General features: G+C 44.3%; 1 protein-coding gene, 1 long non-coding RNA gene and 1 other non-coding gene across 3 annotated transcripts in view; all 3 read right to left on the minus strand.

Moving 5' to 3' along the window:
- Positions 1 to 12,992, minus strand: part of LOC125710089 (fibroin heavy chain-like) — a 576,413-nt gene that overhangs the window by 489,001 nt on the left and 74,420 nt on the right. The window lies entirely within an intron of this gene.
- On the minus strand, positions 8,282 to 11,175 carry LOC125710103 (uncharacterized). Its single transcript, XR_007382921.1, has 3 exons — positions 10,732 to 11,175; positions 10,467 to 10,545; positions 8,282 to 8,593 (listed from the first exon to the last, which is right to left on the minus strand). It is a non-coding gene; the product is annotated as an uncharacterized LOC125710103 (long non-coding RNA).
- trnas-uga (transfer RNA serine (anticodon UGA)) lies at positions 9,859 to 9,940 on the minus strand. Its single transcript has one exon. It is a non-coding gene; the product is annotated as a tRNA-Ser (tRNA).

Raw genomic sequence — 12,992 nt, forward strand, 5'->3', positions numbered from 1 at the left:
AAATTGCCGTATTGCATTTTAGTTTAATTCACGATTATATTGAATAGTCTAACGATACAGCTGAAAGCAGGCACAAAGTGCATGATGTTTGTACAACAGAAACTACAAATATTCCTTCACCTTGAACAGACTTAATTTATACAGAAGGACATGAATTTTCTTTTTTTAAATCACTGTCTCCTATAATAATGGTGCAGTATTCAGGCCCTCGAGCCAATCTGTTCTTAGTGAGCAGGCTGGGCCCTTAAATATTGCCCTACTTGCTGGTCGCTCTGTCCAGCTCCAGAATGAAACACCTGTGCAGGTGCCTATAGGTGCCTGGCTAAGAACGGGATCACAGCACCCCCCACTGCAGGAAAGGGAAACCCGCTCAGGGGCCGCGTGTGTTCAGTAGGATACAGGCCTGCTCTGTTCACTTCAGCTCCCGTTTAAACACGGCCGTCTGAGACGGATCTTTGGGAAGCCCACTCAACAAAACAAATCTTGCGATTTCTCCAGTGAGGCAGTGCAGCGTAAAACGCTTCATTCTGCGAGGCTTCATCTTGCATGGAACATTTCCTGCATAAAATTCCTCCGCCAGGTGAAAACGCAGTCAAATGAAAAAAATATATAAATCCTATACATAATGGCTAAAAGCGCACCATTGAGGTGAGAGATGCTGAAGATCACCCCTAAACATCCCAGAAAATGTGAAATACCCTCTGGGACTCATTCTGAAAATGGGAGCCAACGTGTAAGCCACTTCCCGGCTTAATCGGAGCAAACCATGTGAGTCCTAATTGCAGGGAGGACACATTTCCCTCTGACAGTTTTGGCGCGGTCTGACGGGCCATCGTCACAATCAGGCCTGCCTCCATTTATTGTGTAATGTAGCGCAGTCTGAGTCACAAATGCATTCTGACAGCGCTTGGTCCTTTCCCGGGATGCATCTCATTGTCATGGCACACTGGTTCTCTGTCTTCTGTATTAACTGGCTAATTAGGCCCAGTTGGGGTAGCGAACGAGATTGACTTTTGGTGATACTTGCGTCCATCTTGTACACTGCGGCACAACAACATATAAGTACAGACGTAAGATGTTAAAACGAATGAAATTTTCTCAGTGGGCTATAAAAAGACTGAACAAATTGTTTGGTTTTTTTTTTGTTGCAATTTATTAGTGAGTTTGTCATCTAGGGAATGATTCATTACACCTAATCAAAAATGTGTTCTCCATGTTTAATTGTCATTACTTTCCCAACAAAAAACACGGACTATAAAAAATAAAGAACATCCCCGACAACACAGTCTCAATTTAACTTTTATTTAAATATATATTAAAATATATTAAACTTACATGAAACAGGAATTCACTTTCACTTCACACTAGTTTGGCGTTTTTACTATTGAGACGTATCACAATTAAACGTGAAATATGTCATGAATAATCTTGTTTGAAGAAAATCTGTGAAACCAGCGAGATCTCACAGACCCATAGCGAAACAGAAATAATGTAAGGATCCACCGCCCGAACCACAGCCACGCCCCCTTTGCCATTCCTGTTCTCCAGAAGACTGACGGCTGCTATTCATTGCTGTGATTGGCCAGTTCTATATAATCACTCTAACAAGTGTGAGGAATTGACCCATGAGCCTTTACTGAGCGTTATTCTGTCTCCGCCAGCTATCCCGAGCAGGGGTGTAGGTTTCGCATTAACACTGGGGCAGGACGGGTATATCGGTGTCAGAGGTGTGACGTAACGTCACCTTGTAAGGCGATTCTGTAGTCACAGTGTAGTTATTTTTCATAAACTATTGCTGTTCTAATTACAGTATATAAAGCAAAAATGTATGTTTCCATTTTACTGTTATCCATCTTCACTAATATGGTAGTTTAAGTGCGTTAAGTCCTGTATTATGTATGCTGAATTTGTGGGAATTATTAAAATGATCCACAATCTGGGAGATTCCGCCACGAATATCACGAATATCACGAATATCACGAATATCACGAACATGAGGTCATTCATTGTGGAAAAAGTGACGTCACTTCAGGGCCACTGTGACGCCCCTGTCACTCTCCTGCACCCTGTCACTCTCCTGCACCCTGTCTCTCTCCTGCACCCTGTCTCTCTCCTGCACCCTGTCACTCTCATAAACACATCCTAACTTTCCGGAAAGAAACACATAAAATAGCAACTGCAAGATCTTCTCCTAGAGACCCACAGAAGTAGATATGGAAGATTTACGGAATCTCTTCTTGGCAGTAAATGGGATTTCTGAGCGCTGCACTGTTTATGGGTTAAATGTTCTTAAATGATTCTGAGTTTCTGGTGACTGAATAACTTACTTTATGGTTTTTTCCAAAGAAATGCCTGGTCTGCCTCCGTTTTTTGACAGCCTTCCTACTCACTCTTGTGCCCTAACTGCAAACACAGTGGGATGAGAATCGTGACTGACACAAACACTGTTCACCGCTGCGCTATCAGCGTTGCTGTTCATGCTACGCTGTTAAGTAACCAAGCTAGTTGCACAACCAAATAACAGCATCTTCATGAAACTTTATCGACATGAGATTAAATTCCACCATTTCACATAGCATTTTATTGATTAACTGTTGGTTATGATACAAGGTCCGATATTATACCTTTATCCATGTTACAAATAAAGCATCTGGTACCTGGGGGGGGGTCCTGGTCATCATACTAGCTGCATTACAAAACCAGAACAAAGGAGAATGTTAAACATCTCCATACAGAGGAGGCCAGGTTCACCCCACTGTGTCTGCAGTTAGGGCATCAGATCCCACCTGCAGCCGGCGTGCTGTATTTCTGGTACTGAACCCAGACAGTTCTGGTTACAGCGAATGCTCTTTTTCTTCACTCCCAGGAGGAGCTCTGCTCAGACCGTTAAGAAGGATCTTTGTCTTCTCTCTCTCCGGAACACAGAGCCATCTCACTTCCAGTAGCGGGGCACCACTCATCCTGCGCATAGCACCCCCACACCCCCGCTGTCACGAACCCACTCGTGCCACAACCAGCCCAAAGGCCCATTTTCTCAGCTGGATGCCCAGCATAATGGTAAACAGGGAGGAGATGCTGGTAATTAAGAGAACGCGTGCAAGAGGAGTCAGCATGAAAGGACCTGATGGATTCACAGGAATGACCGAGGGGAGGGAGAGTTCCAAGTGCTCCCCACCCCCCATTCAGAGCAGCTGGGTCAGCACCAGTGCCTGGAAAAGGTAGGTCAGCAAGACCCTGAACATGTGACTTTCCCAAAAAAAAACAAGAGATCAAAAATCGCAGAATCTTTTATTCTTATTTATTTTTCTTCTTCCTTGTTTGGTTGCTAGCAATGGTGTAGTTTGTGATAGCGCATGCTCCACAGCGCCCCCTATTGAAAGCAGCCTCCTGGAATCTCCGCCGTATATTTGCATCCTCCACTGGAGCATAGCTGGGAGGAAGTTAACATAACATTCTTTCAAACTCAGAGGGCTTATGCACTCTTAATTAAAGGGAATAGAGAATGCAAGCCCAAGCCTTGTGTCCACACTGGGGATTTTATAAACCTCCCCACCCCCCGGGACTTGTGATAATTCTGTTTTCAAACCAGAAACAAAAGTACAAGGAATTGTGCAAGACCAGTGTTTTATTTCAATTAATATATGCCATGTAATATCACAGTGCTGGCAATGGGAGTGCCGGAAATGTACGGAAATTATAATAACAGGCTTCCAATAAAATATTCATAGCCCACAGCTAGAAAATTACACTGCAGCCGGGTAATTAAAAGCCATGTCTAATTTAAATACTTGCCTCAGTTCCTCACTATATATATTACTGAAGGAGTTTGGAAAGTGCTTTTTTTTCCGTGTGTTATGATTCCACAATACCTGGGGGAGAGGTGGTCTGTGATTGCGGGGAGCAAATTAGTCTTTTTGTGCCTCTTTAAAAAGCAGAGGACACCATGCAGCCAGTCTGTTTCATCTGTTTCATCATACCTAGTATTTATAGCCAAAGAAATGCGACTTACCGTACAATTTCATTTTTTTCTGGTTGGCTGATTATGGGTACCATTACCCATAATTCAGCAGCCACCTGATCGGGGCACCTGCAAAAAGAATGGGTGAGATTGGGGAAAGAATAGGAGGGAGGGGAGTGGATGAAGGGGCAATGCAACGCGAAATACAACACTCAGATAATGCCTTTGTCTTCTGATTCTGCCTTATTTGTCTGATTCCTTTGTTCTGAGTTCTCTCCTTGGTTAAATGATAAAGTTTCCATTTGACTCACAGCGACGCCGTTTATTGCTTCCGAGCTGGACTTGTTTTTCTCTTTTTAATCAAAACTTCTCATTTCCCGCTTTAGTTGATGTTTGCTCCCTGGACGGGCGTCGGTTTCTCATTGGCGGATGCTGCTGACCCCGGGGCGATATCGCCGGCTGCACTGTGGCTAAACAGCACAGTTTTTTCAGTTAAGAGAAGCATCTTGCTTTGGAGAAGAGAAAATGCAATTTAGAGGACACGCTGCTAAGAGAAATCGAACTGCACAATAGTGCTTCGGTAACAGACTATGCTTAGTGTGCGTCTTCATTCCAAATGGGTGAGTTTGAGAAGCACTTATTAATAAGTATTTGTTGAGACTGGGTGGTGAGATGATCAGGGCAGTTAGAGAAGATATCTGTAAGGTAAACAGAAACCCGTTGCATTGCCGCAGTATCACTAATCTGCAGCTCCTCTGCAGTCAATGCAGTGCTACTGCAGATAATCATAAAGAGCAATGTTTCTCACTGCAGTTCTTAGGGATGTTTTTACTCCCTCCCAACTCTCTGCAAGACAGTCCATATTTTTGCAGTAGGGAACTGGGAGGGAGCAAAAACGCAGATTGTCTGGGGGTCCTTGAGATCCGCGTTGAGAAACACTGTCATATGTGACTCCGGCTCTGCTGTGCCACACACTGGACAGGGGGGTGAACTGCAAGCACAGGTGCAGTAAAGGAGCTGAGCTCATGACCACAGAGTCGGGGGGAGAAATTCCCAGCAGGGGTCATACCGATGTAACCTTGAGCAAGGTGCTTAACCTCGATTTGCTTCAGTAAAATATACAGCAGCGTCAAGGTAGATAAGGCGTGAAAGTGTGGAAGTGACCGGGTCGTACCGTCTGCCAGGCACATACAGTAGGGCGGAGAGAGGCCCTGTGTGGTTATTGCCGTCAAAGTCTTCCAGGCTAAGAAGAATTTCTTAAAATAAATTATTGTCCCGTCACACTTGTCCTCTGAGACGTGAGCAGGCGAGTCCTCGGCTGATCGATGAAGGATTTGGCGCATGGGGAGACAGAGTTCCGTGGAATAACGGGCCGGCATTCGAGACGGCAGTGGGCGAGCGAGCCGCCATGACTTTGAAGCATCAGCCCGTCACGTTATCTGGGATGATGCAGCCTGCGCTGGGCGGAAGAGGGAGACGGATCCCCTCTTCTCTTTCACGGGGAGGTGGGGGGCAGGCATCTTCCTGTACATCTCATCCATATTGTCTGCTGGTTAAGTGTGGAGGCGGGTGAATCGATGAACGTTTCAGGATTCTTATTACGCCAGCCCGCTGTGTCGCTGACGGCGGCCATCATTCTTTTGGGCAGGAGGAGGCGAAGCTGCCCCGCGAGTTGCCACAGGATACCTGGCCCTGGGTCGCGATAGCTGCAGTATAATAAATGTTAATGTCCCTTGTAGTCACAGTGTGTAAAATTAAAGTGTCCAACGCGGTAGCTGAGGACCTAACTCAGCGAAGACGAAGGCTGGAGCTCTTCACAGCACTTTAACCCCTTACATCTGTGCCCCAGCTTTTGTTGGCGACCTGCTCCGGCAAGAAGATCCGCTTCAGATTTACATGCGCTGCTGTGATTGGCAAAGTCAGTCACCCACGTCTTCATTACATAAACATCTCCAGATACTCGTGGGAATCCAGTGCTGCCAGATAAACATGCTGACTTTTACCCGCGGCATCCATCGGACGTATTTCGGAAACCTCCCCTCCGTGGGTCTTCAAGCAAGCAGAGGCAAAATTTAGATGCGGGCCGATCGTTTTGTTCATGCATATTTCACCCTCCACTGAGTCTCAGTGCAAAATTGGGACAGCTTATAAATCAGAGATTTATTAACATAAAGAAAAGCCTTACATCAGTCTTTCAAGTTACTTGTTAAATTTATTCAAGGCATCTTATAAATCAGCAAAAAAACACTCATGTGAAAGTAGGAAACATCAAAAGGGGATAAATGGCTTGGCATACTCTCTAAGGTCCTCGGAGTCCCCTGATGTCTTTAAGAGATTCTTGTTCTTCTGTGGGCGGCTGAGGGGGTGCGGGTGGCCTGGACGAGGGGGGGTCGGCAGTGGTGACAGCCACAGAGTGAAGGTATTTTTAAATGTGTGACTTTCCCGGCCGGCCGTGGGACACCGCAGAGGACCCATAACTCACACACACTCAGAGTCATAACTCAGCACTGCATGGCTGCATCTTATCTCCTTTTATTTGCCATGTCTGCTGCTGGGGGGCGGAGGGTGGGGGCTCAAAAACAAATTACCTCTGATAAGTACGAATTTGCCTCCGCGTTTCCGGGTCAGCGATAAACTGCTCTGCCGCAGTCTGACAAACAGAGTCTGGGGCCCATTTCTCGCAGTTCCACTTTGACTGTTTTTATGTCATTTAGCTGCCCAACGGACCCCTTTGTGCAAAACGATCTGTTAGCCCGGCTGCTGTGTTATTTACAGTTATTTACAGTTTCACACCACCAGACATCGCTGAGGTGCTCAGGACTGAGCAATCTGCACCGAAGAGCCTTATCCTGATGCAGGAACTGCAGCGTATTTGGTTCCTGAAGACAAAACAGCCAAGGGGCAGGAGGCCTGCATGCTCAGTTCAGCAGACGACGCAGAGATTACAGCGGACATCGAGAAGCATGCACTCCGGCAGAGCAACAATAGCAAGGGGACGTGGGACGGGGGGAGAGTGGGGGGTGATAATGGGCGAGGTGAGGCGAAAATAAAATCTATGGCGTCAAGCCTGTGTCAGAGAAATACAGCCACCTACATGCCTTCAAGCAGCAACCCCAACTAATCCAGGGTCGATCGCATTTTCCAACCCTATTTATTTCGTCTTTGGTTGGGGCGGCTGGCAATTTACTGACTGCTCTCTAGTAATAAACCCGATTTCTCCTTTTTATTTTTTTAAAGAGGACAGATATCGAGGTAACTAGGCAGTGCAGCACAGTGAACATAAAACACCAAAGTCTTATTCTATCGTTTTTATTAAGTTCAGCCCCCCTGTTTGCCCTGTGTGTTGGCGTAGGTGCTGTTCCTTTGTAGAGTCTGTGTCTATCAGTAGGCTTGAGGTTGTACCTCGAGTCAGACGCTATGAGCCTGCTCAGAGCAGGATGTTGTTAATTTTAACCGTTCGGCAGGGATGAGTCTTGTAATGTGTCAGTCAGTATTTGTCAGTAAAAATGTGTGTCATAGCTGGTGTCGGTCATTATGTCAATAAAGCTCTACGTCGTACCTACTGTGAGTCGGTACCTGCCAGTTAGGTTCAGTGTCGAGTCTGATATCAATCGGTGTCTCGCCTTCCCAGAATTCTCTAGGTGGGGGGTTGTGCAGTCCCTCGGGGCAGAGATTCGTGTAGTTTGGATTATTACGGCTGTATTGAGCAAACAGGACGCGGCGCCATCCCTTAGTGGCACGAGCAGAGCTGGCGTCGAGATGCCGCTTAGCATTTTACCAACGTTTGCTGAAAGGGAGTCGCAATTGCCGGGGCTCTTAAGCTCACAAAGTGCCGTGATATTAAAGCTAGTCTGACTGCAGAAGCGTCAGGGTCACGAGCATGCATTCATGTTCAGGAATCCAAGTGTCTGTTCAAAAGAGGGCCGCTTTCAAAAGCCAGGATGTAGACATCTCCAACTGCATTTACGGCTCATGCTATTTGATAAAGTACTCTTGTTGAACCATACAGGCCTGATTCTTCTTATACTGTATAAAATTAAATTACATGATTAACTGTATATGAGTCAGAGGTCTTACGCATCTAGATGGATGTTCCTATTGATATTTGACTTGGATTTGATTTAAGGAAGTTGGTGCTTAAAAACAGGAAAAGTCAAAAAGTCACGCAGACATCAAAAGAGAATTTTCAAAATATAGATAAAAACATCATGCATTAGTCATTTATAATTTGTATATAAGTTTACATGTATTTGTTATTTAATGAGTGTAGCGCAACACATTTCAGAAGACCAAATATACAAGAAGAAATCACAGGATGATAAGCTAAGTGATAAATGATTATGCACATTGTAATATGTTACCTCTTAAGAGTTTAAGCTAAAGCTGGTTGAGCTGGTTGACCAATTGTTGACCAGCTTAAGGTGTGTTTTTGCATGATCGTGTGATGGTGTAGCTGGTCATACCAATGACGGTCAACTTGATAGGCTGGCCACATCAGTATGACCAACAGGAGACCCACCCAGCTAAACCATCAAAGAGCATTAAGAGCTGGGACATGACCATCTAAGACCATCTTCGACCATAAATGGGTATGGCCAGGGCATGATGAAGGACGGATGGTCCACGGTAAGGTTCCTGGGGGAGGGGGCGTTTACTGGTCAGACACAAAAGGGTAACAGGAAAACAAAAGGCACCAGGAGGGGACTAAAAAAGGCAGGTAGGTAAAACACAAGAACTAAAACAGGGAGCAGCACAGGAACAAACACAGCAAATACAGGGAGTGAACGACAAAGCAACAAGCAATGCAACTGTACTCAATGACCGGCTCACAAGAAGAACAGGGTAGGCACTGAAATACATATACAAAGAGGAAAAACAAGAGTCAGGTATGGGCATTTAACAAGCGCTGATAACACAAGGGCACAGGTGAGGGCAATCAACATGACAAAGAATCAAAACACCAGGAGAGACAAAAACAACAAAGGCAACAGAGCGATACAACAAACAGGGAATAACAGGGAGCAAGCACAAGGAACTGTAACAGGAATACACAACTACAAACAAGAAAATATAAAGAAACACACATGATAAATTATAACCCACAATAGAAGGGGACGCCAAGATGACATAGCCACTGGTTCAGCCCATTAAGCCATGCAGCAGCCTTGGGAGTAGGAAAAACAAATTGAACTAACACCAAATGGGATGACCAGTGACACCTGCTGGCCAAATGGGAAACTGAAATAATGAAAGGTGGCAGGGTAGGGCCCGATCCAGACGCCTAAAGGTAGAGCATAAGCTGATTTTTAGCTGTTTTTTTTTCCAGCAGGAGTCATCAACATATGTCTAAAAAGGAAAATATGAACCATTTGTAATTTGTATATGTTGTGCTTCAGTAGTAATGCATTTTAGCTTACAAGAGTCTGGAGACCCATGAAGAAGGTGAAGTAGAGTGCCATTGGGGAGGCAGTCTGAGTAATTAAGCAGGAGAAGCATGTTCAGGTGCAGCCGAAGCACAGGAAGTTGTCATCCATGTGTAACCCGTGTGTAAATCTCACAGCAGCCTAGCTAGGCTCCAGCAAAAGGCGATTTGCACGCATATGGGCTTCATCTGACTTTAATGATCCACTCAAAAGCAAATGGGAGTCTAGGAGAGCCTCTCTTAGGAAACATTCACAGCATCTCAAATCGAAATCTTGAAAACCGGACTCTTCACTGAAACTTGAATTAGTCAAGCAGCTATAGCAGACGTATGATAATAGACTGTGGATAATTACCCAGAGGGAATGCAGATTCATGTCCTGAGAAAGGTCATGCACCTATAGCTATGTATAACTTTTGCATCAGGTTAACATAATAACCACTGTACCGTGGAAAGCAAAGACGGCACAACAGCTTGCCGCTATAAGCAGGACTCGAGCCTAAGTGGGGAAACCCCATTGGATTTCAAGTCCGACGCCTTAACCACTCAGCCATCACAGCAACCCAGGAACAAAACAAAGGTCTACAATTATGTAATTAGTGATCATACTCTGGCTTTTTTACCTATGTCAATAAAGAAATATTCAGGCTAGACAAAATCAGTGTACTGCAAATATCTGTTCCCATATGTAATGCTTGTGGGCTTTACGTTGAGTCAGAATATTAGATATTTCTCTGTTTATGAACAAACTTGAGTGATGGCTGAGATGAGATGAGAGAGACTGGCTGCTTATAAAATAATCACCAGTACAGGAACCCGAGGTCTCACCAGTTTGGCTCACTTATATATTCTCTGGCAGAGGAATAATCTATATATATTAATCAGCTCCATAAAATGAAAGAAGCTTAAGCTATGGCAATGAAGGCCACTAAATATAATCATTGAATTGTGTATAAAACCTAAATAAACTAGAATTCCTAAATAAATACAGTGAATTCAGGATGCATTTAAATTAAGATTTGCTTTTGATTGTGAATGTCTCTGTAAAGACAGCTTATTACAATACTTTGTTAAACCATCACATACCTTAGGTTGCCACCCTCTCCTGGGCTATTCCCTGCCTTGCATCTGTAAATTCCGGGATAGGCTCTGGACCCCCATGACCCTGCATAGGAGAAATGGATGGATCTCACACTTTCAGCCGTCCCAGGAGACAGGTGTTCAGAATAGCCTTTCAGTTGGTGTGGAGATGGGGGCATGAGGTTTTCAGAGAGCTGTCAGGAAAGGTGAGGTGCAGAATGGTCTGAGGCTGGTCCCACCTGGGGGATAAGCAATCACGCTTGCTGATTACCTGTGAGCATGATGCCAGGCTCTTCCAAGCAGCCATGATGAAATCCAATCAAACACCTAAGCAGCCGTACAGGCGAACATGGAAGAGCTTTCTGCCCCCTGTCATCCACCCAGACCAAAGCTTTCAGGGAGCTGTTGTATATCACAGTTAGGAGTAATTCTGGAGCCAATCTGTAGTCATCCCTGTTATGGTTACTGTCAGGAGCGCTGGTTAAGCGGGTAAGTGCACGGGCAGGCAAGCAGGCAGGAAGGCGAAATACAGGGAGAAAAAACGGGGATTTAATCAAGGTACGGGGACCAGGAAACATCGGACATAGACTAACATCAATGACGGACCAGGAACGAAGGCAAGATATGGACTGAAATTGACAGGACTGGGCGAAAATAATCGCACACAGCTGGGCTAGATCGGGGAAGCAGACGTGGATAATCAGGGGGCGTGGCACACACGAGGATAATCAGGGGGCGTGGCACACACGAAGATAATCAGGGGGCGTGGCACACACGAGGATAATCAGGGGGCGTGGCACACACGAGGATCGGACGAGCCGGGCATGACAGTTACTACTGGTTTCTGGTGCTTTCTAGTTCCTTACCAGCACTGGTGTAAAGTTCAAAGAGTTTGAATTACAAATGGTGAGTTTTGCTAGATCTTTCAAATTTTGCTGATATGGCAGAATTCATTACTACTGTAAGCTCCAGTGGGGAAAAAAAGCAAAAAAAAACACCCTGAATTTTAATGTTTTTAGCAAGATTTGAAAGGAAGGTTTGTATTAAATTTTGTTGCAAATGGTACCAGCTTTAATAACTGAGTTCCTCACAGTGTCGGAAAAGTAAACATGAAGAAACAATTGGTAAAAATAAATAAATAAATAAATAAATAAATAAATAAATAAATAAATAAATAAATAAAAAATTCTACGGTAATCAGAGCTGTCGTGTTTCCGAAGGTATAATCAGAGTAAGCAGGAAGCTGTCTTCACTAGATCACAAGGGCCTTGTGAGACACATTCAGGCGGTACAGCTCATTTTTTTGTAATGTCTGAATGGAAGTACAGATTATCCATTGTGTCTAATTGCATATCCTTTCCCGTAACAAGGAAAGACACGTTTCCCATTGTTATGGTAATAATGAAATGTATAATTTCAGGTACATTAACCACCTCTTCAGTTTCAGAAAACAATATGAATGGGCTGCAAAATGGAATCCCTGGATTTATCATTATATCATTAATTAAACATGTGAATATAAGGAAATGCAAAAAAAGAATAATATATATATTATATGGCAATAGTACGGGATGCTGCTAATAATCCAAAGGCAAAAAAAGTCGACAAACAAAACTGAGAAGTAACTGAGAGACTCTAACAAACCCCCAAATCGTGGGTCATCATTCTGATGTCATATGACTGTCACGTCCTTGCACTTTGAGGATGACTGGCGCTTGCCTTCACAACTTGATTTTCCAGTAAATTAAAATTTCAAAAGTTGTAAAAGGACAGCATTGACTCCTTCAATTCCGGATATCTTAAGCAACGTATTGCAACTTACATGTGATCTTTGCTGTGAGCTGCTATTAATCAAAACATTGCAAATAATTGAAAAAGAAGTCGATGATTTTTTTTTTTGCCATGTCTGTGTGTTTACATTATAATCATTAGCAGTATGTAAGACCAACTGTCATAAACCAGCCAGAACATGAAGGATACAGTTTATACTTCAGTTATGGAAATTTGGAGGATACAGTAACTGCAGCTCACAACCAACCATGGAAAGCACAAATGCATTATGGGTAAATGTATCATGGGTAATGTAAATGGGTAAATGTTAATGTTAAAAAAGCCGCCATCGCATCCTCCTCGCCTCGCCTCCCGTTTCCTCACTAACATGCCCCTGATGAGCCACGCCTGTTGCTTGCTGCCCCTTGTTAATCCTCCTGTCTGCTTGTGTTCTTCCTTGTACCAGTTTTCCCATTTTGGGTCCCTTGCAGTCCTGTTTGCTTTCCAGACCATGTTTAGTTTTAATTTAATAAAGCTCCTTTTGTTCTCCCAATGCCTCCCCAAGAGACCTTCGTCCAGTGAGTCACAACAGTAGCTTTTACTGTCGGTTGGTGCCCTGTCCTGAGTTATTCCCTGTCCTGAGTTATTCCCTGTCCTGAGTTATTCCCTGTCCTGCACATGTAGTTTCCAGGGTAGGCTCCAGACCCCGCAACCCTGCATAGATATAGAAAATGGATGGATGTTTACTATGTTACACATACG

Source organism: Brienomyrus brachyistius, chromosome 16 (assembly GCF_023856365.1).
Source record: "Brienomyrus brachyistius isolate T26 chromosome 16, BBRACH_0.4, whole genome shotgun sequence".
Taxonomy (NCBI): domain Eukaryota; kingdom Metazoa; phylum Chordata; class Actinopteri; order Osteoglossiformes; family Mormyridae; genus Brienomyrus; species Brienomyrus brachyistius.